The sequence below is a fragment of the Hippopotamus amphibius genome, chromosome 3, assembly GCF_030028045.1.
Source record: "Hippopotamus amphibius kiboko isolate mHipAmp2 chromosome 3, mHipAmp2.hap2, whole genome shotgun sequence".
NCBI classification, from domain to species: domain Eukaryota; kingdom Metazoa; phylum Chordata; class Mammalia; order Artiodactyla; family Hippopotamidae; genus Hippopotamus; species Hippopotamus amphibius.
The window spans coordinates 53,101,638-53,128,762 of record NC_080188.1 but is presented as its reverse complement, the minus strand read 5'-3'; the positions used below and the strand labels follow the sequence as shown (position 1 = coordinate 53,128,762).

At 41.9% G+C, this 27,125-nt stretch overlaps 1 protein-coding gene across 11 annotated transcripts in view; it reads left to right on the top strand.

Moving 5' to 3' along the window:
• TMEM150C (transmembrane protein 150C) overlaps positions 1 to 27,125 on the top strand; it is an 89,310-nt gene that overhangs the window by 20,472 nt on the left and 41,713 nt on the right. For 4 of the 11 annotated variants that reach the window (XM_057729375.1, XM_057729377.1, XM_057729371.1 and 1 more), the window contains one exon: positions 1,205 to 1,279. The exons of the other annotated variants lie outside the window; for them this stretch is intronic. The gene's annotated coding sequence lies outside the window, so the exon portion shown is untranslated. The remainder of the gene's footprint in view (positions 1 to 1,204; positions 1,280 to 27,125) is intronic. 11 annotated transcript variants of the gene reach the window in all.

Below are 27,125 nucleotides of genomic sequence, written 5' to 3'. Positions count from 1 at the left end.
GTGATATAAGGATCTAAATAGATGGAGTTCCCCCCCCCCCTTTTTTTTATAGTTGCAGCATGCAGACTTCTTAACTGCAGCATGTGAGATCTAGTTCCCTGACCAGGGATTGAACCTGGGGCCCCTACATTGAGAGGGTGGAGTCTTACCCACTGGACCACCAGGGAAGTCCCTTTCCCCATTTTACAACTGATTTTCCCAGCACACGTTTTAAATAATTTGTGTATCCCCCGTTAATTCCTCTAAAGCTATGTTTCTCAACCAGAGGTGATTTTTGCCTCCCAGGGACATTTGACAATGTTGGGAGACCGTTTTAGTTGTCATAGCAGGAATGGAAGTGCTCCGGGCATCTAATGGGTAAACGCAGGGATGATGCTAAACATCTTAGGGTGCATAGGGCAGCCCCAAACAACAAAGATTTATCCAGCTCAAAATGTCAATAGAGCCACTGTTGAGAAACTTTAAAGTTTATCTTAGACTAGTATATTAGATATCCGATGTTGCTAAATATACAACCATGCTGCTACTCACTCCAGAACCTAATACAGAGTTGCCCATGTGAGAAACAGCTCAGTCCCAGGTCAGTGCCTACATTTCCTAGGGCTTTCTTTTTCCTACCCCCCCCCCCCCGCCCCCAACTCAGAGGCCCTTTCTGATGTTGTGTTACATGTTTTTTACATATGAAATGCATCACCTGACTGGGAATTACATAGGCTCTCCCTATTCTGGTTTTCATGACACCTCTGAGGTGTACTGTATTGTAAATTTTTAAAACTTCCTATTTTCCTGATGCCTCAAAACATCCCCACAAACAGGCCGTGGACCCTCTGCCCGGATGACCAGGTCAGTGTGATAGGCTGGTCCTGCCACAAGTTCCTCTCTGGACCTCCCCTGTGATTTCATGACGTTCAAACACACCAATGAAATCCCCAGGCGCCTTTTGCATGTGCACTTTCCACGCACCCGCCGTGAAGGCACTGCCCGCGGGTCCTCACTTTCTCTGCCCCCACCTGCCTGGTTGAGCAGCTCCCTGGGCTCCCCTCCCTCGTGCGCCTCCCTCTTCTAGGACCTGTGCTTATAATCAAGCTCTTTCACTTTCATACCCCTCTCCGCTGTATTTCGTGTGTGCATCAGACCGATCGTCCATAAACAAAAACCACCCCAGACAACATTATAAGTAACTTAATTACTCCTTGCGACACAGTCGACGAGGAGGATGGGATGACCGAAGTCACCGACGGAAAGCCCCACGGAGATGCCCTGGGACTGCTCGTGGCTGGTGAGTGGGCTGTGGCTCCCGCATTTGGAAGGCTCTGTCTTGGCGTTCGGGAGCGCTGCCGTGCGTCTCCCCTCCGAGTGCCGCCAGGATTCCCCAGCCTACAGTGCGGACCGTGTCCCAAGCCCGCCGGAGCTCCCCAGGCGCCCGCTTCCCAGCCGCGAGCCTCGCGGGAGGGGCAGGTCGCCCCGGGGCTGCCCGGGACGCAGAGCCGCTGGGCAGCTGGCCTGTCCTGTCGCCTGCAGCCCCGGAGCTCGGACTTAACCAGGGAAGAACCCCTGCCTGTGTCTTGGTCAGAGCTCCGCGGAGCGGCGCCAAGTGCCGAGTGTTAGTGCCCAAAGCGGAGGGGTCGGTGTGTCCCGGAGTACGGGCTCGTGACCCCATCCACACTGCCCTTGTGACTTTGAGTGACACCATGGAGGAGGAGGAATACTCCCTTCCCCTTCGGTGCCGGGACAGTCCCCCCCACTTCAAAGTGTCGCTCGGGGGGCCCTGTAAGGGTCTGTGCTGCTGGGGTTGGCGACCCCTTGTCTGCAGACGTTCCTCTTCCGAATCCCAAGTCCCTGGGGTATCAGGGATCCCATCTATGCAAACGGGTGGTCCAATGGGAGAAAAAAAAAAAAAAAAAAAAGGGTGGCGCGGGGGAGGTGAGGAGGGGGGAGGAGCACATTAATCCTGCTCCCCCGAAACACCTGAGGCAGTTTCTCAGTTTGCCTGAGATGACATCTCCCGTTCAATTGAAGTGCTGTTGACACGCTAAGAGTCTCCTTGGAATTAAATGGTCACAAAACAAAGACTTTAGAAGACAAAGTTGAGGCCGCTGCTGATCTCCTACTTGTAGACCCCAGCCCCTCTAGAGGGAGGTTGATGGGGACCCTCTAGAGGGGGAGTCTCCCACCCCCTCCCTCACAGCAGCCGTCCCTGGGGACCACCAGGAATTTGTCCAAAGAAAGAGGGGGGAAAATTAGCTGCCTAGAGATATGAAACACTCAAAAAGATTTTAACAAAACAGAAAAAGAAACGAGGGGACAAAAAAGGGTTGGGGTGGGAGGAGACTGTCCGGGAGGGAGCTTCTGCCTAGAGTCGTGCTGGTCCTTCCCCTTCACCCTTCCCTTTTATGAAAACGGAAGACCACTGCTTTCAGGTGGCTAAATAAATAAAGCGTGGGGTAGAGGAACTGCCACTTTTGGTGGCTACAAGCCCAAGGGAAAAGGAAGGAAGGAAGGAACTGTAAAGCTTATGAACCCAGCAAAAACCAAGTGTAGCAAACATAATCCTAGTCCTGGATTACTTACTGATTAAACCAACAATGACAACAAAAAAACCCTAAATAGAGAAAAAATAATAAACAGGTAATTAAATAAATTATATATGTACATGTGTATCTATAACTAAGTTAAAATAAGGATCCATAATTTGATCCAATTGGAAATCCAAAATTTATACACAGTTTTTTATACTGAAGAATTTCTATAACAAAAAGATGAAAAGGGTGCTGATTGGCTTTTGTGCCTCTGCAACCTAGAGGTTTAACATTTGCTAAAATGCACCAGCTGACAAAACTTCCTGGACCTAATAATAATACTGGGACTCAAATTAGAGTTACACCTGGGCATCCCAGTAAATTTAAACATTGTGCCACCTATAACCTTAAAAAGGTAATTAGGACCTCCTAGGTGGTGCAGTGGTTAGGAATCCGCCTGCCAATGCAGGGGACGCGGGTTCCAGCCCTGGTCCGGGAAGATCCCACATGCTGCTGAGCAACTGGGCCTGTGTGCCACAACTGCTGAACCTGTGCTTTAGAGCCCGGGAGCCACAACTACTGAGCCCACGAGCCACAACTACTGAAGCCCACACGCCTAGAGCCCGTGCTCCACAACAAGAGAAGCCACTTTAGTGAGGAGCCCACACACCACAATGAAGAGTAGCCCCCGCTCACCGCAACTGGAGAAAGCCCATGTGCAGCAACGAAGACCCAAGGCAGCCAATAAATAAATAAATAAATAAATAAAAATTAACAAAGTTTTTAAAAAGGTAACTAAATATCAATATAAAAGAGAGGAAAATATAGGTATATGCTGCACTTTTAACTATACCTTTTAACTCTGACCCATTGCACTTTAACTTAATTCAACTGTAATCCATTGCCCTAAAATATTCCATATTAGCCATAGATGCTCTAGTATCATGAATAATAAATTAAAATCAATGTAAGTTTTGTGCACTTACAAATTGACTTGGTAAATGGAACCTATGTACCCCAGTTAAAATACTTAATATGGCCCAAAATAAAGACCTTCAAAGATTAAAACTTACTGTAAAACCCAATAAATAAAGGAATGATTATCCCCCCTGCCTCTCTATTTGACAGCCCAATTTTGCTTGTTCTTAAATCTGAAGAATAAATAAATGAAGGTGCCTTGTGATAGAGTACTACAACGTTAATGCTGCGGTCCCATCCATCAAGGCCCCAATACCTAGTGTCCAATGGTATTGAAATTACTGATTCTATTCAATTAATAATCAGTAAAAATTTTGCTCTTATAGATTGGCTAACATGTCCCATTCGGTGCCTATTTCAACAGCCTCTCAGCTGCAGTTTGCCCCTGTCTCCAAAGGGACACAATACACCTTTACCATGGGGTACCTCAGCTTTGCCTTCACACACAGTCTTTGCAAACAAGATCTTGACTGCATTCACCTTTCTCCAGGAGCACAGGTATGACAGTACATTGATAACGGCCTCCTGCAAGGACATTCATAGGACACACACTAGTTTGTGTTAATAACTAAATATTATTTAGTCCTTTTTGGTGGCGACATGTTTCTCATTTATGAATTTTACTTGCGAGTTGAAATCTACAGGCACTCCTGTTAGTACCTGTAAATTTCAAAAAGGAGTTCAAAATCTCCTTCACTATAGAGGCTTTGGCAACCTCTTCTCATGCTTCCTGGAGTCTCTGGACTTCTTATAATGGCCATTGGTTGCCCCAGGGCTTCTGATGCAAGAAACTACCCCCGTGGTCTCGTGCTATACACCATTAAAACAAGTGACTGGCTGCTTACTGAGCGTTCCTGGAAATAGAGGGTAAAATAGTTTAGAAATCTCTTGGCTCACAGACACCCAGAATATAAATCCCAATTGCACATGCCTCTGCATATACTAAGGCTACAGTATAAGGTCACTCCTTGTACTGGAGCGCCAGGTCACTCCTTATTCCCTTCAGAGTTACATTACTGGCAGTAACAAGACACATTTTCACTTTTCAAAATACATAAGGCTAGACTCTTGGAAGAGGTAACCAACAGAACTTTTATGTCCCTGTTAGGTCCCAAATAATCAATTTAATTGAGAGATATATGGTCTCTCAAACAACCCTTTTTCAAGTTCTAGTACAACAAATAGTAAACTCTAAGGTTCTCTGTCTTGCCCCAAGCCTTAACTTATTTTTATAAATTTTCAATCTTACCTCTCATCCCTTAGGGTTGGAGATCAGATCAAGGGCACATACTCTCCTAGGACTCATTAACCACAGATTGTTCCATAGGCCAGGCAGCTGCTCATCTGATACCTACTTGAACCAAACTTCCACCAAAGCTAAAACAAAAACCCTGTCAGGTGCAGCCACACACCATTCTGTTGACTGTTGGTCTTATTACTGCTGGTCTGGGTGTTTTCATTGGTTTACAATCTGGAAGCCCACAGCAACTCAAGTGGGTACCAGTTTGCAAAGGATCCCCCAATCCCACATTCCAGACAACGTTACCCTGGCCCAGAATCTCATGGCTGGAGATGACATTGCTCCAACCCAAGATCTCGCCATTGGAGATGACTTCATCCCCTGTGCTTGAGATGTCTTTACCTCTTACACTAAAACCTCCACCCAGGGACACCCATGGACCACCTCTCCTATGGCACAAAGTGGCACATGGGACATTCTCACTTTTCTTCCTGAGCCTGCTGTCTGATTAGCACATGATTCTAATATACTCCTTGCTGTCTGCTGAAAGGTACACCCCATGCTTCCTTGTCTTAAGGGAAATCAGATAGAGGTTACTAAAATTAATGGAGATGATTTCTTTCTCCAAGAGGCACCTGTCTACAGCCAACCCTTTGACTTGGAAAGAGGACCACCTGGGCTCTGATGCCTTTTCATATACCCCCACACACCCCCTACCCAGTTTGCCACCACAGTCTCTTGCCTTCTCTCTCTGACCATGACCACCACAACCACTGTTCCCCCTTGGTTAGACACAACACCCCAGTCTCACCAGCACATTGTGCTCTAAATAATGGCACCTCCAGGTACTACTGTGGCCCAGACTCGTAGGCACAGCATCTTATATATTTTTCCTTGTTGGCTCCCCCACATTTTCTCTAATGAAACCATACCCCAGGGTGCAGTAGTGACACCAGGGCTTCCCAGTTCTTTATCCTCCAGGTGCTTCCCAATTCCATCAACTCAAGGACAGTATTTATTCCTGTCCTATAAGACTTGCCAGAGACCTCAGGAGCAGCCAGCATTGGCACCAGCACAGTGGCCTTTCCCAAACAAAATCAAATCGTAACTGCCAACCAGCACCTTTCCATGGCCCTTGCTGGTCAGTCAGAGTCTGGACAAAGTATTGTCCCTTATGCAACAAGCCCATGAGTCTCTAATCCACATGGCGATGTATAACAGACTGGCTCTTGACAACTTACTAGCCCTGGAGGGAGGGGCTTGTACCATTCAGGGTGTCTTCCCTGCTCCAAACCCTGGAGCTGGCGTACGACATTAAGAATACGCAGATCGTGACCTGCTGAAAGAGGAGGCACAAGCCATCCACGCTGGGGGGTGGCTCCCTCAACATCCGAGCTCCCAATTAGGAGACGTGAAGATCTAGGTCCTTTTGTTTGAAGGCACAGTTTCAATGCACTCACGCAAAGAAAGTGAAGTTACAAGATGTATTACTTACAGATCCCAGAAATGATGGTGCGCCATCAGCTGGGGGAAGGGTAGCCCTCCATTGCGGGGGAGGGGAGCAGAAAACAGCGGGTAGCAAGCACCCACTACCTGTAAGGCGCTTGGGGCTGAGGTCACTAGCTTTTCTGGGGTTCAACTCTAAATTGTTATTTTTAAAGGTGCCCCAGAAAAATCAAAGCAGAAACTTGAGGCCCGAAAGGACCTAAGTTCAGGTCCTTATCTGAACGTCCAGACTTTGGGTGTGAGCTGTAAAATGCCTAGTATGTAAAATATACTATAAAATGCCTAGGCAGCAACTCAAAATAGCTGTTTTCTCACACAGGGTACTTCCTCCTGTTCAACATTATTCCCTCTGCACAGGTACAGGCCAAACTATAAGGAATGGGCCAAGAGGTAAAGATATCGTGTACTAGCCAACATCTTCCAACAGATTCCCTTAAAATCAGAGATGCTCAGCCTGTTCTCTTCTTGCCTGTTGCCCACAGAGTGCGGTGCCTGGTTGTGGGACTGCGTTCCAAATGCTCATCATATACCTAATAGGACTCTTCCTCTTTAAAAAAAAAATTTTTGTTTGTTTGTTTGTTTGTTTGTTTACTTATTTATTTATTTTTGGCTGCATTGGGTCTGTGTTGCTGCGCGAAGGCTTTCTCTAGTTGTGGCGAGCAGGGGCTACTCTTTGTTGTGGTGCACGGGCTCCTCATTGCAGTGGCTTCTCTTGTTGCGGAGCATGGGCTCTAGGTACGTGGGCTTCAGTAGTTGTGGCCCTTGGGCTCAGTAGTTGTGGCTCGTGGTCTCTAGAGTGCAGGCTCAGTAGTTGTGGTGCACAGGCTTAGTAGCTCCGTGGCATGTGGGATCTTCCCAGACCAGGACTTGAACCTTTGGCCCCTGCATTGGCAGGGGATCCTTAACCTTAATCCTTAAGGTGGATTCTTAACCACTGCACCACCAGGGAAGTCCCCTAATAGGATTCTTCCTCTTGTCACCTGTATCAAAGTTTGCCTTCCACGGCTAAGGCAAGCTGTCCCACTCACCTCTAACATCTCCGCGACTCAGGGGGCACGTGTCATCCAACCCGCTTGGTATTGTCAGTGATATTGAGGCATCGCAGGGCCGACTGCATTATAAATTTTTAAGACTTCACATTTTCCTACTGCCTCAGCGTCCCCCCAAACAGGCTGTGTGCACCCCACCCAGGTGGTCAAGTTAGTGCGACAGGCTTGTTCCTACCACAAGTGTCCCTCCTTGCCCTCCCCTGATAATGACCTAGTGACATTCAGAAGCACCAGTGAAGTCCCCTCACGTCTTTTGCTGTGTACACCCCCGATCCTCTGTGAAGGCACCGGCCTGTGGATTCTTTCTCTCTCTCCCTCTCTCTACTCCCTACCCTGCTTGGTTGAACCCACTCACTGACTGCGGGCCCCTCCTCCCATGCGGTCCCCGGCCATGCCTCCCCCTTCTGGGACCTGTGAGTATAATCCATCTCTTTCACTTTCATACACCTCCCCGTGGTGTTGTACCAGGTCCGCACCAGACTGATCATCAACAAAAACCCATTTTAAGTAACATAATTATTCCTTACAACACATGTACCTGTGGCCTCCCCAGCCAAATTACTTCTGGGGCATGTAGCATCACATGATTCCAAACAAAGCCTCCAAGGTGGGTGAAAAAAGATGCAGTACTTTTCTGGTGATGTAATAATTAACACACAGAAACAAGTATGTTTCTGTACCTTAATGTAGGACTTTCTCTTGGGACTACTCTGTTCAGCTGATTTGTTTGTTGCTTTTTTGCAAAAGGCCACGTTGTTTTTATTACTGAAGATTTGATGTTCCTTATGCATATACTTTACGTTTATAATGTACTTTAACATATGTTAGGGTAGCCCCCTTCTTGGCTCTTATTTGAGATGAAGTTGGAATCTTATTGAAGTTTTATGAAACCTACGTAAAACTGTGGTCGGTAAACTTTAAGGTGTATTAGAATCACTTGCGGAGCTTGGTAAGGAGACAATTTTCTTGAAAACCTACCTTCCCCCACTTGTGATTCTGTTAAGTCTGGGCTCAGCCCAGGAATCTGAATTGTAATAAGTGTCTGAGGAATTTTAAGGCAGTAATCCCTATACCTCATTTAGAGATGTGCTGCTGTGAGTAATTTACACAGAACTGACAACTTTTTACTGTCTCTCCATTTGCTTAGGTCTTCTTTTTATGTTTTAGCAAAGCTTTCCCTCCATATGTTACATCTTGCACAATGTGAATTTTTTTTTTCCTATTTTATCTTGTAACTGTTATTGCCAGTACACGGGAAAGCTCTTGATTTTTAGATGCTTGTTTTTTCTTGTCACTTTGCTGAGTTCTCTTGTCAAGTCTAATAGTTTTTCAGTTAAACCTTTTGTGAGGATGAGGGAAAGGCGAGATTGGTAAACCAGCCCAGCCCTTGGGAACACTTGATTTTTGCCTCTTCCTTTACAACATTATATTTATTATAACCTGCTCTATCTAGTTTATGTGCCACTGCATTGTCCAGAGCTTCTAGAACATTGCTAAATAAACACTCATAGGGTTCACCCTTAATTTATTCCTGATTTTAAAGGGAATGCCTTTGTTATGGCTTCATGGTTTAGAATGGTTTGGCTATTGCTTCTCCATAGACCTTTTACAAATTACGTTAAGGAAATAGCCTTCTATTCTTACTCTTCTTAAAGCTGCCTTTAAAAAGAAAAGAAAAGAAAAGAAATGGGTGTAGAATCTGTAGGAAGGAAAACTTCTTTTTCCTTCAGCCCTCCTAGGTTCTCCGGCTGGGGCCTTATAAATTGGACTCACAAAAGACAGATGAACAAGAGAAAACAAACAAGTTTATTAGCATGTGCATCCCACTTACACGTGGCAGCCCCCAGAGATGAGTAACTCAAAAGGGTGGGTAGGATTTGGGGCCTAATATATTGTTGTATGTCAGTTATACCTCAAATAATAAAAAGAATTTGGGTATGTACATAACTTCCTAGGGGAGGGGGAAAGGGGGTACTTAGGGAAAAACAAATGACTTTCTGGAAGGTTGAAGGGGCCCTTCCTTGGGAGAACAGGTGATGTGACAGTGTCTGTCTGACTTTTCTTCTGTGCGAAGAGAAGATTAGTATTGCTTCTGAGGGGATTTAGAACAACTGAGTTCCTTTGGGGAAGCTCTTTTTTCACGCAGGTGAGGAATTTCAGGAACTCCATCACCTTTACTTCAAAATAGTTTCATATCATATGGGGATATGTGTATAAATACAGATGATTGACCTTGGTGTACCTCAAAAACTGGTACGAGTGTAAAGCAATTATATTCCAATAAAAAATAAATAAATAAATAAAAATAAAGTTCAAAATGTAAAACAAACAAAAAAACAACAACAAAATAGTTTCATATCAAAGGGGCATATTTTGAGTCCCTCGAATCTCACACAATTCTTTTCAGTGTCTATTTAAATGATAGTATTGTTTTCCTTTTTAAAAAAAAAAAGTATGTTAATAAAATTCCTGACCCATCCTCACCCTTTTGAAATAATTCATACACCTAGTTGTCGCTTATTCTTTTTGTGCATTCTGAATTTTATTCCCTGCAAAAGCAATCTCTTTAACTGTGAGAATTTTAGTTCTAAAAAGTAGCTTGCAGTTGTCAAAACCAAGATTTTAAAGGAGATTGGGGTAACCACCAACTTCAGTTTCGAATGTGGAACTGAATGCAGTAAAGGGGAAGTTCTAGGTGCTAGGTTCTAGGTGCTAACCTCTTCCGACACAAACCAGATTGTGTTGAAAGGTAACTTTCCCCCTGATTCACATTCTTTTATTGATCAGAAAGCATTTCTGTGGTTATCTAATTCATTGAGAGACTGAATGTGATTTGGACTTGAAGCCTCCCTTGTTTGTTTTTACAAATTTGGCTAAATACTCCTTAAACTAGGGTCATTTGAGGAGATTATCAAAGTTCCCTGATGATCAATCCATGTATTGAGAAAATGGAGTCAAAGAGATCTTTCTGAACCACCCAGGAGACTCACCCGCATGATCCAGGGACAGAAATGATTGGCGTCTTGTTTTTTATTTTTGTATAAGGGAATAAACTGTGGATCTGTGAAAAAGTCAAGAATTTATAATTTTTGGTAAAGAATTATAACATTTCAGCCATTCAAAACTGTGAGAGCTGATGTCTTTTGTTTTTATTCAGAAATGAAATTGGTCTATAGTTGGGTTTTTTTGTTTGTTTGTTTGTTTTTTGGAGACAATGCTTTTCAGTGTTTGATGTCAGCAACAGCCTATTTTCAAAAAACTTTGGGTAGCTTTCCATCTTTTTAGTGTTCTCATATAATATATTTAGCTTTAAAATTAGCTTTTCCTTAAAATTTTGAAACTGTTAAAAAATAATATTCAGAAAAAGGACAGTTTGTGATTCTCACACAGATATAAAAATAAACATGTGTTATAGAGGTTTTTTGTAATAGTAGTTAGCGAGGGAACCAGGCAGATGTTATAACCAGTTCAAAGAGAATTTTTTAAATGGATACATTTCAGATCAACAATGCTGAATTATAGATAAGCAATACTGAAATGAATGAATAAATGTGCAAATGATAACAAAAGGGAAGGAGGGAATCAGTTGGACTTCTACCAGACAGAACAGAACTTGCATGGCTGTTGTTGAGAACTATTCTGCTCTTCTCTCAGTGACCTATAATTTACAATTGTAAAATCACTTTCATAGAATCAGGTAACCTGAAACGTTGACCTCTAGCTGATACAGTTTTCCACTGAACCCAACTTTTTTCCTACAAAAAAAACACATTAGGAGAGCTAAAGAAATAATACATTTATTCAACAAAAGTTTGAATTTCTATCCAGTGTCAATTTCTTTCTGAATTTGATCCATTTGAATTGCCTATGTTTAGATTCAGTGTTGGAAATTCATATATTTCCAGAATATAGTCCATTTCACTGAGATTTTCAAATGTATCGAAAATCAGTTGCTTATAATATTCTCTTATGAGTAAAAAAATCAGTATTTTCTAGAACTTTCTTTTAAATTATTTTTGAATTCCTATGATTCAAATATCAAGAATTATTAAGTTATATAGTGAAGTATATATTTCCTATCTTTTCCTCTATCTGCCTAATTCCCACTACCTCCCAACAAGTAACTACTCTTTGTTTTATATGTGTGTGTATATAAAACTGTACACATATGCATGTGTGTGTGTGTGTGTGTGTAGTAGTAGACTGAAAACAAAAATGCATGACATGAGAGCAGTGAGTTCAGTTTTATCTGGGGCTGACTGAGAGCTGTGCCAGGAGACAGCCTCTTTGATTGCTCCAAGGAGCTGCTCTGAAGAGGTGGGGGTGGGGTGAGGTCAGTATATATATGATTTTGGTGAAGGGGGTACGTGGAGTCAGACACACATTTTGACAGAGGCTTGCTGCATGTCACCAAGGAGCAGATGTCGCCATTCATGATTTTAGTGCTTTTCTATGTGTGAGAAGGTGAAAGAATTGGGGTTCATAACATTTTCTCCTGAAAATATATAGCTATCTGAAGCCCTGCCCATTTTTACCAGAATACAGGGTACCTCATTCCCCATCTCCACCCTGAATTCCTTTCAGGGTGTGTTAGAGGTCAGAGCACACAATGGTTAATGACCTAATCCTCGTAGAGCCAGATGGGAAGCGCCACTCTTTAGTTGCCAACACCAATCAATGTAGATACATATTATAGATATTTTCTAGCAATATTTCTGCGTATTTTTATTTTGAAGATATTTGATTTGTCAGATCTTCTGTGGCGGTTTAAGAACCAGCTCTTGGATTTTTCTTTAGGTCAATTTGCCCTTTTTTATAATTCATTGATTGTTGTTCTTAACTTTATTATATTCTCCCTCTTAGTTTCCTTATATTTGTCTTTTCCCCCCTAAATTTGTGAAGGGAATGCTTCGTTTATTCTTCCTTCCTGTTCTTGTAAGGTCACCTGTTTATTCCCGAGTGTAACTTGGGCTGCACCTTCCCACATACAATATTTGACAGATTCAGAAAGATTATTTCAACATGCATTATCACCAGCACTAATTCTTGTCACTTTTATTAAAATTTCGCTGACTTGGTTAGCAAACGCGTTATCTCACTGTCTTATTCATCCTCTTTTGTAGGTTCTCCGCTGGCTTCTTATTCTCAGCCTATAGAAAGCATTGTGCTCAATCTTGCCATAGTTTCCATCCCGAAAGATCTTTGATCCTGACTCTTCTTTGAACTGTTGCTCCATCTGTCTGTTTACAGCCAAAGTTCTTGAAAGAGTACCCCCCGCCCCACCCCTTTCTCAACCCAATTGTACTCTCGCGCCTGAGCCGTACGCTATGAACCATTCATGCCAGAGTCACTAATGATTTCTGAATCATCATATCCAATGACCTCATCTTGTTTCTGGTCTTTGCTAAGCTCTCAAAACATTTGATGTCGCTGACCACCTCTTTCCTAACAATATATTCTCTCCTGCTTTTGCTCAACCTGTGTGGCCACCTTTTCAGCTTCCCTTTCTCCATTGCCCTCTAAATATGAGTGTTCTGCATCCTTTCTTCTGTAAAATAAATTCGTATTTTATGACAAGAAAAATTTAAACATAAAAATTTTTCTCTGCCCTTTGGCCTCCTCTCTCCTTCCTACCATACATTGTGTATCTGCGTTATGCATGGACCAAACCTCCCTCATCGGCAGAAATACCTGCTCAACTATAAAGAGCAACGTTCTCCCAGCATCAACAAGACAACTCTTTAAAAGATAGCATTCCTTCCTGATCTTGTAAAGGACCATGATGATGCTTAGGTCTGGATAGTGTAAACTGTCAATAATATGTCATCTAATGTACAGCCCTCAGTCTCAGAAAACGTATATAACTGTGTTTTGACTTCTAAGGGGTGGAACAGTTCTCGGAGCTTTCCAAGACACTCTTCCCGGGTTATAATCCTCAAATAAAAATTTTCATGTCTTTCTGAGATCGACTGATTAATTTTCCGTCAACTATTCTCATCCTACACAGTCTGTCTGAGTTATTGCAATGGCTACCTTGGCTTGAATTTTGCATCGTGGCTTGAACTTCTATGCAGCTGACTCCCAAACCTCTGTCTTAAACTTCACCCTCTCCTCTGAGCTGTGTACTTCTTTTCTGAATGTCCCAAAAGCATCTCAATTGCAGCTTTTCCAGACTAGCAAACGTGTTCTTTTCCTTGGGCATCTTGATTTTCCTTTTGCTAATCCTATCTTAGTTAATAAAGCCTTATCTGTCACTAAATTTTTGCCTTTGCTCCCTTGTGTTCTGCTTCAGTTGCCCTGCCTTGGACCCATCAGCTGTCCAGCTTTTATGCTTTTGTGTATTGGCTATTGATCACTGATGAAGAAAACTCTAAGGAGACAAATTCAGGATTTCCATCTTAATTTACACCTTCAGGTGTGGAGCTGGATGGTTTTTATAAGTCTGCTCACTCTCCCGAAACCTCAAAGTGATTACCTTCTCCAGGCCCCTTATATCTCACTGCCTTTTTTTTTTTAAGTCTGTATTGAATTTGTTACAATAGTGCTTCTGTTTTATGTTTTGGTTTTTTTTTTTTTTTCTGGCAGAGAGGCATGCGGAATTTTAGCTCCCCAACCAGGGATCGAACCTGCACCTCCTGCATTGGCGGGTGAAGTCTTAACCACTGGACCACCAGGGAAGTCCCACCCACTGCCTTCTCTTTCTGTCTCTCTCGAGAGTTGTGCTTTGCTTTTGCGTTCTACTTTCACAGGAAAAAAAAAAAAACAAGGAAATTATCAGGCATGAACTAACTGCAATTTTCACCCTGCTGATTTTTACCTCCTCCCTCCTGTGATGGATTATCATCACCCACTCTTGAGCCGGTTCCCTGCCCCTGCAGGATCTAGAGCCACTCTATACTCCCTCCCTGTCTCCGAGCGTTCTTAACCTCCCACTTTTTTCCCCCCATTGGCCATAAAATATGCTTGAGTCTTTTTTTTGAAAAACAAACTTCTCTCTTGACCTTTATCTGTATCTCTTTTACGTATGGTTGCATACCTTTCCTTCCGTTCCCAGCCAAGCTTCTCTGGAAAGTAGCCCACATCATTGTGTCTACTTCTTCACTTTCCTTTCATTCTACATCATTGCAATGAGACTTCTGCCTCCACGATTCTGCTGAAACTGCTCAGATAAGGACCATCACTCATCTACTAGTTGGCAAATCCTTCAGCCTCTCTTCATCCTGCGACTCAACCTCCTTGCCTGTGAGACAGTTGACCATTCCATTCTTCTCAAAATCTTTCCCTGGCTGCCATAACAGAACTCTCTCTTGTTCTCCTGTCTGGCTGATTACTCCCACTCACTCTCCTTTGTCCTCCCTCTCCTGGTGTGCCTGGGCCCTCTGTCCTTGGCCCTGCTGAGCTCTCCTCTGCTCTGCTCCCTTCCTCTTCCCTCCCCACTGGTTCACCTCCTGCCCTTTGCACACTCTCCTTAAGTGATGTCTCCCCCTGTCACCAGGACACTTAATTCCCAAATCAACATGTCCAGCCTGACTGCTTTCCTGAACTCCAGCCCTTGATCATCTCATGACTTCTGAGCATCTGCACTTTCATACCTCAAAGACACCATAAAACTTGACTCATCCAAAATAGTGGGCCGAGGACTTCCCTGGCGGTGCAGGAGTTAAGACTCTACGCTCCTAATGCAAGGGGCTCAGGTTCAATCCCTGGTCAGGGAAACTAAGATCCCACATGCGGCGTGGTGTGCCCCAAAACAAAAACAAAACAAAAGAGTGGGCCAAGAGGGCAAAGGAAGTTTTCTAGAAATAGTAAGAGAGAAATAGTAAGAGAGAAGGGAGGATCATGGGGAGGGGGACATTGTCAATGAATTTGTGTGTCTCTCCCACGTTGCCCCTGCTGTGTTGAGGATGCTCGCCCCCTCGCTTTGCCACACTGGAGCTGTGGTTTTCAGAGTGTGGTCCCCAGGCCAGTAGCATCAGCATGACGTGGGAACCTGTTAGAAACTCGGATCCTCAGGCCCAACCCTAGGCCTGCTGAATCAGACACTCAGAGGTGAGGCCCAGAAATCTGTGGGGGGGTTTCCTGTTGTTTATTATTATTATTTTTTGGCCGAGCCACGCGCATGTGGGATCTTAGTTCCCCAACTAGGGATCAAACCCGTGCCCTCTGTCATAACCACTGCTAGGGAATGTCCTAGAAATCTGTGTTTTAGTGAGCTTTCCAGGTGATTCTCATGCCTGCTAAAGTTTGAGAATCCCTGCACCAGTGAATTCCCTCTTCATTCTTCATGGCCCCACATCAGTGGTACCTCATCTGCAGAGCCCTCCCCAGTCCTCTCAGACAACATTAATGACTTCCTCCTCTGTTTTCCCACAGTACTTTATCCATGCCAATTATGTAGCACTTATTCTATTATAGGTGGCTCTTTAAGAATCCTTCCTCCCCTGCAGATGATAATGTTCAGGGTTATTATTGATCTTTATATTTCTAGCAGCAGGCATGGTGCCTGGTGTGAAGTAGACATGTTACATTATCACAAATTACTTTCATTTTTTCCACTCCCATGACCCCTTGTCACTCCTTACTTACCTGTTCTTTTTCTTCCTTCCTTTCCTTGAACCTGGCTTCTGGGTATGAATAAATCATCACAGTGAGATCTTACCATTTAATGTTTTCATTGGATTCAAGCATTCTGCCTCTTCATATCTATCAGGCAGGGTTCAAAGAGAGAAGCAAAACCACAAATAGACATATTTAGGGGTGTGTGTGTGTGTGTGTGTGTGTGTGTGTGTGTGATTGGATGATTGGTTACAGGGATTTGAACTTACACAATTATAAGCTGGTTCAAGTATCTGTGCTTCTGTGCTGGAGCTTGAGTCCACTTGGTCAGACATTTGGGAAGGGAAATACAGATGAAAAGGGGGTGTGTGGGGAGAGCAAAGGAAAACTGGATCCCACAAGCTCACAGTGGCGCTCACAAGCATGAACCAGAACCCAAGGACAGACTGGAACCAGTCAGTTCTGCCTCCAACCTTGATGACAAGGATGTCCCACCCACGTGGCGAGTGCCTCCATCATGGAGCTGAACATACGGTCTCTGAAGGAGAATTCGGGAAGGGGGAGCAGCTGCAGGCCCAGCGGCTGCCCCTCACCGAAGAGGGAGCCAGCAGGTAAACCCCCATGTGTGGGAGCTACAAAAGTGCCTGCCCCAACCTTCTGAGTATGAAAACAAAATGCTTCTGTGCATCTAAAAGTACTCCAAAATGAACTTTTTGGGGTGGCTTCCCTGGTGGCGCAGTGGTTAAGAATCCGCCTACCAAGGCAGGGGACACAGATTCCATCTCTGGTCCAGGAAGATCCCACATGCTGCAGAGCAACTAAGCCCAAGTGCCACAATTAGTGAGCCTACGCACCAAAACTACTGAAGCCCACACACCTGGAGTCTGTGCTCGGCAACAAGAGGAGCCACCACCATGAAAGGCACGTGCACTGCAATGAAGAGTAGCCCCCGCTCACCGCAACTAGAGAAGCCCCGTGTGCAGCAACAAAGACCCAACGCAGCCAATAAATAAATAAATAACTTTTGTTAAAAATGGCTGCTGCTTCACTTTCACCTCCAAATCTCATGTGAAAATATCCCTTGTGCCCCACTCTCACCAGTAACATGTCAGGAAGGAAATTCTGGAAAACTAAATTCTAGCAAGTTGACACCTTACAAAGCCACCACAATATCCATCAGTCCGATTCTGAAATACCTGATATTTACTCTCTGAACTGAAAAATCTGAGATATAGGCAATATTTTGCAAGAAACCCCCCCATGGGCTGGGTAGTGGAGGAAAACCCATCCTAGATTGGCTGGCAGTGGAATTGGTTCTGGAAAGATGGATAAGAATTGCATGGGAGAAGACGAGGACATCCCAGAGGAGACAAATCGTGATTCGGAACAGAAGACCCTCAGCCACCCGTGAAAGGCATAGTTATGCTGAGGACATTATCTTTACTGAGGTAAGATAGATTTTTAGAAAGATTATCAACAAGAATTAAAAGCAAAGCCATCTAAATGTAATTAATTAGAATATCCTTCATGCATTATAGTTACTGAAGTTTTTTGTATTAGTGAGTGTAATAAAGGATAATAGAGTTTAGTAGAACACAGTGGGCGAGAGCTTGGACTCCCCGCTTACTAGCTCTATGACCCAAAGCAAGATATTGTACAATAATTCTGTAAGCCTTTGTATTCTCATTTGTAAATTGGCACTAATAATAGTTCCTACCTTATAGAGTTACTATGAGGACTTAATATGAGAATCCATGTAAAGTACTTGGTAGAATATTAGGCACATAATATAATACTAATATTATATTAGTGCCTAATATTGGTAGTTAACTGCTGCCAATATCTCATCATCATTGCTGTTGATGTTGTTACTGATACTGCTATTATTTCTCTAGGACATATTTTCCAGGCAGTTTGGTTCCAAAGGTTCAATGATACCTTTACCACTCTAAGTATGAAGCCCATTTAGCAGATAGGATCCAGCATTGTTATCAGAAGAAATTTGCTCTCCTTATTTTTATCTTTCCTTTGGATTCAAATATAGTTGCCCTTATCTCCTCAGCCTCAACTTCAAATTGCATGCCTCCACTTTCCTGTAGAAGTTCTCTTTCCTTTGCCTAAGTAATGGGCTTTGCAGCTTTTCTGCACTACCTGCTCTACCAGGCCTTGAGCAAGGGTGGTTTGAGAACCCAGGGTACAATGGCTGGAGCCCCAACCTCCCTGCCTGTTCATGAGGTGGGTGGCTATGTATACACTGCCCATGGTTGGTCATCTAACCCACCCTCAGGTGTTAGTAGGAAAGAATGGGATAAGGTTAAAGCAATTGTATGGCCTTCCTGTAGCAGAGTGTAGAGGCTTGTTTTGTGGGGCCGTGGAGAATCAGACTGAGTCAGCCCACAGCTGTGGGTATCAATTTATAACCATAATCTGAAGCTGTTAAGCCTTTTTCTGCCTAAGAGAAATCCTGCGTATCTCTTTATCAAGCAATGAATGGAATGTTATCCTTTAATTAAAGAGCTATCCTCACCTCTTTCTTTATCCTAATTGTCGCTGAGTTTTCATAAATCTTCATCTCCTGTAAACCTTCAGTCTCATCCTCTCCCCCCCAGTCCCCCTCCCATCTTTAATTAGATTTTCTGGTTTGTGGCCACTTTAACTGGAGAAAAAAATCACTGAAATAGAATTTGAAAATAATACAGTCCCTTCTGGTTATATTACTCAGTTTCAGTATTGATTGGATTGCCAGAATGTACTTTCATTTACATACTTCTCTTTTAAAACAAAATCTATGGATCCTATCTAAGCAATAATATTTTTCTTCTTTACTAAGCCCGAACTGACTCTTCTCCAGTTTCAAAAATTTCCTCAGTAGAATAAATTAAAGGGTTCCTAGTCATTGAAAGGTGTATTTTGCAGGCCCTGTCTCAGCTATGTTTCCAAGAATGAAATGCCTCAAGCATTCTTTCTGCTTTCACCTCCCACTTTCAAAATATTTCTTGAATTCGTCTGTTTCATGATGTCTCAACTGCTACTGCTATGGTTCAGGATATCAGTGTCTCTCCAGGCTGGTGCAAGAGCTCTCCCAGTACCACAGCCATACTGAAGTCCTCTTCATTGGTAAAACACGTTCATAATCGAATCGTGTTTCCATGGCTTTGTTCAAGTTGTCCCTTGGCCCAGGTTGCCCTTTTAGCTTTGCCTGCCTGGCGAATTCTTTTAAGACCATCTTAAATGTCACGTCCTCTATTCATCTCTCCCCAGCTTCCTCAGTGGGATTATGCATGCCTTATTTTGGGCCTGCTAGAGCTTGTTTGTGTTATGAAAGTTATTACATTTGCATTTGTAATTATTTAATTGTGTCCATCTCCTCCTCTAGACACCTTGAGGGCAGAATCCTTGCCTTCTTTCATACTTGTAACTTCCCTACTACCTAATAAAATACCTGACCCATGGAAGGCACTTGGTAAATACTTGCTGAGCAAATGAAAATGCAATCTCCTTTTTTAAGGTTGGTATATAAATAAGAAGAAAAAACAAAATAAAGAAGACAATTACTTGGATATTTTTCTGGAAAAAACTAGAGAAAGCCATAAGTAACTTGTTTGCAATTTAAAAGAAATGGGCTATTCCTTCACAGCCAGAGGATAAAAGACAGAGCTCCCAAGATACTCTTCTCTCTTTTTAGAAATGTATAATATCTACCCTAAATGTACAATGAATGTCTTTGTAGAAAGAAAAAAGACAGGTTTTTTTGTTCAAAAAAGATCAAAGAAGAAAATGGTACATATGAGATACTCAGTTTCTGCAACCCAATTTTGAATTATGGTCATGTTTTTAGTTGTTGTTGTGTTTTAATAAAGTAGGTTATTTTGACCTTACCTACTCTTTCTTCTCACTCTTTTATCATCATACAGAATGCTTTCAGGACCCAACAGTTGGCTGTCTGACGTCCCTCAGAGCAGTACACATTTTGATTTCATTAAGGTGCCAAATTTTTTTTGCACCCCAAGTAAACCTAGAAGCATCTCTTTATCTTTGTAAATCCATCATTTAACTCAACAGGAAATAAAATTTTGCATGCTACCGACCCCTAACTGATTTTCAGAATATGTTCTGTGATGTGTTGTTGGAGCTTACTTCCATTATGTCAAAAGCATTTCAAGAATATTCAGTGTTTTGGTTTCTCCACATTGTTTCATTTGGTCAGTTGTGGATTTTGATAACAAGGACAGGGCATGCCCAGGCTAGCTCACTGTTCTTAACCAGAGGACCCCCAAGGCAGAGACGTGTGATTAGAACATGGAAATGGCAGGCCAAAAAATCCCTACCCTCATGGAGCTTACATTTAGCCAAAGGAGAAAGTCTGTTAATAAAATAGATAAAATGTAGTGCTGGGTATCATGGAGGAAAATAGCGCACGGCGTTTCAGGGAATTCTGGAGGTGAGGACTGAGGGTGATTTAAAATGGGTTTTCAGGGAGGTACCATTTGGGTGAAGATTTGTGGGGGTGAGAGGGCAGTCATGTGCATTTCTGGGGGGCAGCACAGGGAAGTGCTGGGGGTGTCCACGGTCTGCCTAGAGGCCAGATCAGCCAGAGCCAGGGGAAAGACATGGACAAGGTCAGAGAGGAGTAAGCATTCGGAGGTAGGGGCTGCTGTTTACCCCTAGCAGGAGTTGAACTAAAGAATGATCTGATCTGACCTGTGTTTTAAAATGATCAGACCACTGTGGTGAGAAGTGGCTAGATTTAGGATCTCTTTGGGATCAGGATTTCCTGGTACACTGAATGTAGTGTGTGTGAGAAATTGAGCCGTTTAAGGCAACCCTGAGGATTTCAGCTTGAGAAACAGGAGGGATGGAGAGGCCATTAATGAGGAGTGGAGACCCCAGGTTTGGGGGAACAAGGTCAAGAGGACAACTGTGTCTAGTGATGTATACAGCTGCCCACAATATATTAAGTAAAAAATGTCACACATATATATGGAGGCAATGCCTGGGAAGATATATATTCAAGTGTTAATTGTTTAGGGTGTGGCATTACTGGGGACTTCATCTATTTTTCATGTGTATACAATTCACAAGTCCAGGTAGTATGAGGAGCAAAAAATGCATAAGACATGGTCCTGCCTGCAATGCGTGTGAGAAGGCGAAGAGGAGAGCTAGATAAGATAGGGTGATTGGACCCAGTGAATCTACCCGGGTCCAAAGTCTAAGCTCTCAGCTTTGCAGGTTTCCTTCATCATTCACCAGAAGGTGCTCAAACTCTGGAGGCCAACTCACATTAACAAATTCATAAGACATTTCTAAACCAGAATAGAAACGTATTCACAATGGGTTTAAAGTAAAATTAATTGCTTGCTTAAGAAAATCCTTTCTTGTGAGTACCTCCATTCAGAAAACCATATTATAAGCCAAAATGCCACTTGGTAAATACAGAGTTAGAACAATAAAAGAGAGAATATTTCTATCAAGCAAGACTACTTTGGCAAATTGCTGTTCTTTTCTGTCGAGTTGTTTCTTTCCAGAAAACTAATCATCCTCAGAATCCAAGAAACTTTTCCCGGATCCAGCACTATTCAGACACACTAAGGATTCTAATGATTCAACTTAGTTAACGCATCTGCCTTTAATTCACACCAAGCAAGCACCAATCCAAGATATAAAGGGGAGTGTAGCTGATTTGAGAATCTGAATAATAAGCTAGAAATTAGTTATCTACAGAGAGAGAACAGGTTTTCTATTTGCTGATGAACTATTTCTAAAAGAAAACTATTTTCTCAATCTGTTTTCTGCACGAGGACCAATTACTGCAGAGCCATTAGAGGAGAATTTTGCAGATACCATAGCTGGAAGGAAAAGGAACATAGGCAGGTGGCAAGTCCTAAAAGGTAGAACAGCACTTGTTCAGAAACTGGGCAGCCAGACAGCAGTCGGGAAAAGACTTGGTCTAGGTATGGTAAAGGGAACTGTCAAAAGTTCAGGGGCAAAAAAACCCCAGAAGAAACACCAATGAATCACTGAACTAGTCAATTACTATAAGTTTATTGTGCACACACCAAAAAAATAATTTGCAAGACAGGAGCACTCAAACCAAAACATGGAATGAGGCTCAGAGGTATATTGTCATAGAGCAGCTTATGTAGTATGGAGGTGGTGACTGTCTGTTCTCCACAGTGATTGGTTACAGTATTAGAATTTTCTTAAATGAAAGGACTTGGTTTGTGATGACTTCATATCAATTTGGGAGAACAATTTTAGTTTTGTTTATGATTTTTTTAAATAAATTTATTTATGTATTTATGTGTGTATTTATTTATTTATTGGCTGAGTTAGGTCTTCGTTGCTGCACGCGGGCTTTCTCTAGTTGCAGTGAGTGTGGGCTACTCTTCAGTGCGGTGCACAGGCTCCTCATTGTGGTGGCTTCGCTTGTTGTGGAGCATGGGTTCTAGGTGCTCGGGCTTCAGTAGTTGTGGCATGTGGGCTCAATAGTTGTGGCTCTCGGGCTCTAGAGCACAGGCTCAGTAGTTGTGCCTCACAGGCTCAGTTGCTCTATGGCATGTGGGCTATTCCCTAACCAGGGATCGAACCCCTGTCCCCTGCATTGGCAGGCAGATTCTTAACCACTGTGCCACCAGGGAAGTCTCTTGTTTATGATTTTCAGAGGCGTAAGCAAGAAGTGACCCAGGTCAAGTTAGCGCTGTTCATCTTGCAAATTAAGCTAAATTAAGCTTTGCTTTTATAATTAAACTGGTTTTGTCTGCTCAAGGAATTTTCAAGTCTAGTCTCCATTTGTGTTTGATTTTAACAGATCCCACCGTTGGTCATTCTCTCACCAAGCTCGGAGTGTACGCAACTTGTATAGCATTACTCTTGGTTACCGTTGTTGGTATAGCCAGGCTGAAGAATCACACATTCGCTGTATCCAATAGTTGTCACGATGGAGGGTCATGAAATTGCTCTTACCAACAGCTGCATCGTCATCACAAACATGGGAGGTCAGATCATTGAGTTCCTCAAGTTTTCTAATCCTGTTGGATATCAGTGATGTGTGTGTGGCTGCCAAACAGTATTTAAAACCCTTAAGAGGATACAACATACTAGAAAGGTTAATATGATGACTATAAGGAGACTAATAGCCAAGGACAGAAGAGTTCCCCAGAGCAGAGATTTTCAGAGGCCAAGATTTAACCAACGAAACAACTCAAATGGGTTATAATCCGATTCAGACTTTACCTTTCTAAGTCAATCTACATTTCTATTTTGAGTGATTTATGTAGCACAACGTGATGTATTAGCAATCACATATTCTCATGATTACTTAGGACAGGATGAATATGAGGATGTTTTATTTCAGGAGGTGGTGCTGCAGGTGAGTTTTCACCTAAATAAGGCCTATATACAATGTGGGCAATCACGTCATTTAATAAGAGGCATTTCTATGGAAACAAAAGGAAAACAGAGAGTAATACTTTCAGCAAATTACACATTCAGTTTCTGAGTTTGGAGGACAGCTAGTTGAGAAAATTTCTATATTTGAGTTGAAAGCATCTTTAGCAGATGGAGTGAGGATGGCAGTCTCAGTCTGATGGATTTCCCTGGTTTGCAGTTTGACTGTCTTTGATGAAGTCATCGGATGTTCTACGGAACTTTCTTGAGTGGCCCATACAGCAACAGTCAGGTTGTCCATACATGATTTACTGGGGTAATTTCTCTGACGTTTAAAGTAGATAGCAAAGCCCCAAAGACAAGGAACTTGACCAGAATCTGAGAATAGGTATGCTACAGTTTTCTACTGAGATACAATTTTTATAGTTACCCATTTTTATCAGAGATATTTACAGTGAAACTAATTTGTAAAAAAAAGAAAAAGATCAGTCTAGTCTTATTATTTGCATTAATATAGTAACAATGGTAATTCTATGCATATTCTCAAATGACATTTCAGCCGAAGTTTTGGTGATATTCAAGGGGCTTTATTGATAAAGTCAACCTTAGTTCTTTAACATTGTTTGGTAATAGGGAATCTCAGATTAGACCTTTAAAGTCTCTTTTTTAAAAAAATATTTATTTATTTTTGTTGGCTGTGTTGGGTCTTCGTTGCTGTGCACGGGCTTTCTTTAGTTGTGGTGAACGGGGGCTACTCTTCATTGTGGTGGCTTCTCTTGTTGCAGGGCACGAGCTCTAGGGGCGTGGGCTTCAGTAGTTGCACCGTGTGGGCTCAGTGGCTGTGGCTCGCAGGCTCTAGAGCGCAGGCTCAGTAGTTGGCTCACGGGCTTAGTTGCTCTGCGGCATGTAGGATCTTCCTGGCTCAGGGATCGAACCCATGTCCCCCTGCATTGGCAGGCGGATTCTTAACCACTGTGCCACCAGGGAAGCCCCTAAAGTCTCTTTAGGACAAGAAGCAAAGCTAAGAACTTAGCAAAGCTAATTGTGTCCTGTTACAAGGAGAACAGATTCTTATTGAACTTATATAAATACATATATTGTCACGAAAAATAAAAATATTTAATAAGGATTTCTGAATTCTGAAGGTATTGAATAGGGAGAAAAAGATAAATGTTTCAACTTTTGTTTACAAAAGTATATTTTTATCAAATTGCTGTAAGGTATAAGTAGCTTTTTTTAAAGAGAGAAGAAAAGGGGTCCTTTCAATCTGGAAAACACAACATTAAGGAACCAAGCAGTGTTTTAAATGAAGTCATAAAAATTGTAACCATCTTCATCAGTTCATTCAGTCTTCTGTAATTAATTTTCGTTTTGCTTCATCTTGGGTTTGCAGCTTTATGAATCTTAGTTTTCCACTAGTGTTTAGAAATTCTTACTCTGTTCAGTAATATGATCTTAAAGTTATCAGAAACCTGTATTCTAGAGTATTTGTTACATTTTCTCCTAGAATCTCTTTGAAGATGAAGCATTTTGCCTGTAGTTGATTGTAAATGTTTTCAGAGAAGAATGGAGAGTAAAACAACTATCTGTGAGTGACAAAAGACTTAGCCATTGTTAAAGATTTGGTGAGAGAAAGTTCACCTAAAATGATGCAATTGAGAAGCAAATTGTTATTTTTGTGATACACAAGATTGTAAAATAGTAACTGGAATTATGACTGATAGCCTTATACTAGGACATATCAGATTTTTAGGAATTTTGTATAATTTCTGGAGCACTTTTATTATGTAACCATGTAAATATAATCTAAGAAGGTTAAACATTACTTTTTATTTGACCATGTTTCCCCTGTAATTTAACATATCAAATAAACCTAAATAAATTCACATTTTTCTTTTCTAAGGAGAGAGAGAAAATCGTTTGAGATCTTCCTTGGGCTCTGTGGAAAATCCCAAAGTTAGTTTGAGGTCAAAAAGACCTCATTCAGAGTTTGATTTGGGGAAGTTTGTCCAAAATGTCAAAAAGGTTTAAAACACTTGATCAAATAGGATCACAGGTCACTGTGAAACAATACCTAGTTATCCAATCAACCAAAGTGACAAAAGATTTCAAAGCCTAATAGAGAAAGTTATATAGTTGTAAAAAGCCTTAGCTCTTTTAACAGAGAAAACTCAGTTTTCTTAACCAAAGACGTGATGAAGACAATGTGAGGCCCCAGAAATTATTTTGGTAAAACACAGAGCCTTTGTTTTCTAGGTAGGTTACTTTAAGGGCAAAGAAAAACCTTGCAGAAGCTTATCGAGAGCAGACCAGTGGTCTAATAAGTTTTAGTTTACATAAGGACACTACTTATTAAAGCTTGTTTTTTAAAACCCTTATAATAAATCTATTCAATTTTAGCCAGTTTTGACTTCACAACATAAAATTTCGTTTCCACCAACCGGTAACTTTCTGGATCCATTTAGGTTTTGTCTTTTTCTTCTGCTTTCTTAATCGGGAACAGCTGGTTATTTTATTTCAGACAGCATTACTCGCCTTTTCCTTAACAAAACGTATTCCATATTCCTTGCATACTCTGCATACAAAAAGACATTCCATTTTTTCCCATACTTTGTATGCAAAGTTGTTTCCCTTCACTCTTTTTTTTCTATTTATTTATTTATTTGTTTATTTATTTTTATTTATTGGCTGTGTTGGGTCTTCGTTGCTGCACACGGGCTTTCTCTAGTTGCGGCGAGCAGGGGCTACTCTTTGTTGCGGTGTGTGGGCTTCTCATTGCTGTGGCCTCTCTTGTTGTGGAACATAGGCTCTAGGCACATGGGCTTCAGTAACTGCGGCACATGGGCTCAATTGTTGTGGCTCCCGGGCTCTAGAGCGCAGGCTCAATAGTTGTGGCATGCGGGCTTAGTTGCTCCGCGGCATGTGGGATCTTCCTGAGGCAGGGATGGAACCCATGTCCTCTGCATTGGCAGGCAGATTCTTAACCACTGTGTCACCTAGGAAGCCCCTCCATTCACTCTTAATTGTTTCTTATAGTTTTGTTTTTACATATTGATTATAAATTTTAACCATTAGTAACTTTTGCTTTCCTGTGAAAACTAGGAAGCAAGCAGTTGTGAACATTCTATCACATATTAGCATCCAGTAGTAGATTAGCAAATTTATAAATACATAATTATGAAAACATACTTTTTAGAGCCATGTTTTTCAGAGTATAATTTTTAATGGGTAAGACATTTATTAATAGACCCAAATATCTTTTGTCTCTCTGTAAAAATTGAAAAGCCAAAAGTAGATAAACTCATGTTTAGCAATCAATGTCTCAGTATATTATCTTATTTGGAAACGATCTAGATATTCAATGAATATCAATTATTTAGTTTAACTTAGTATAAACTTTTATCTTATTTGTTTATTTAAATTACTTGTTTTTAACAATCATGCTTAGATTAGACATCGAACAGCTTAACATCATCTTAAGGTAGTTTTCTTGTTGACAAATTTTGTAACGTAGAGACAGCGTGAGCATATGCGACAAGCAAACCCAGGTAGGAAAAGTTGTATGTTTGCATTACATTCAGTGTTGACACTTCTGAAGACATGTCTGTTTTTATTAAACCAACAAACTAGGTTTTTTTCCCCCAAATTAGTTGTTCTTTCATTTTATTTAAAAAAATCTTTTTAGTTTTTTTACAACTTTTAAAGTTTCCTTTCCGTTTACAGGTATTACAAAACATTGACTGTAGCCCCCAGGTTGTACAATACAGCCTTGAGTCTATCTTACACCTAATAGTTTGTACCTCCCACTTCCCCACCCCTATGTTGCCCCTCCCCTGCCCACTGGTAACCACTAGTTTGTTCTGTTAGTCTCCTTTTTTTGTTGTTATATTC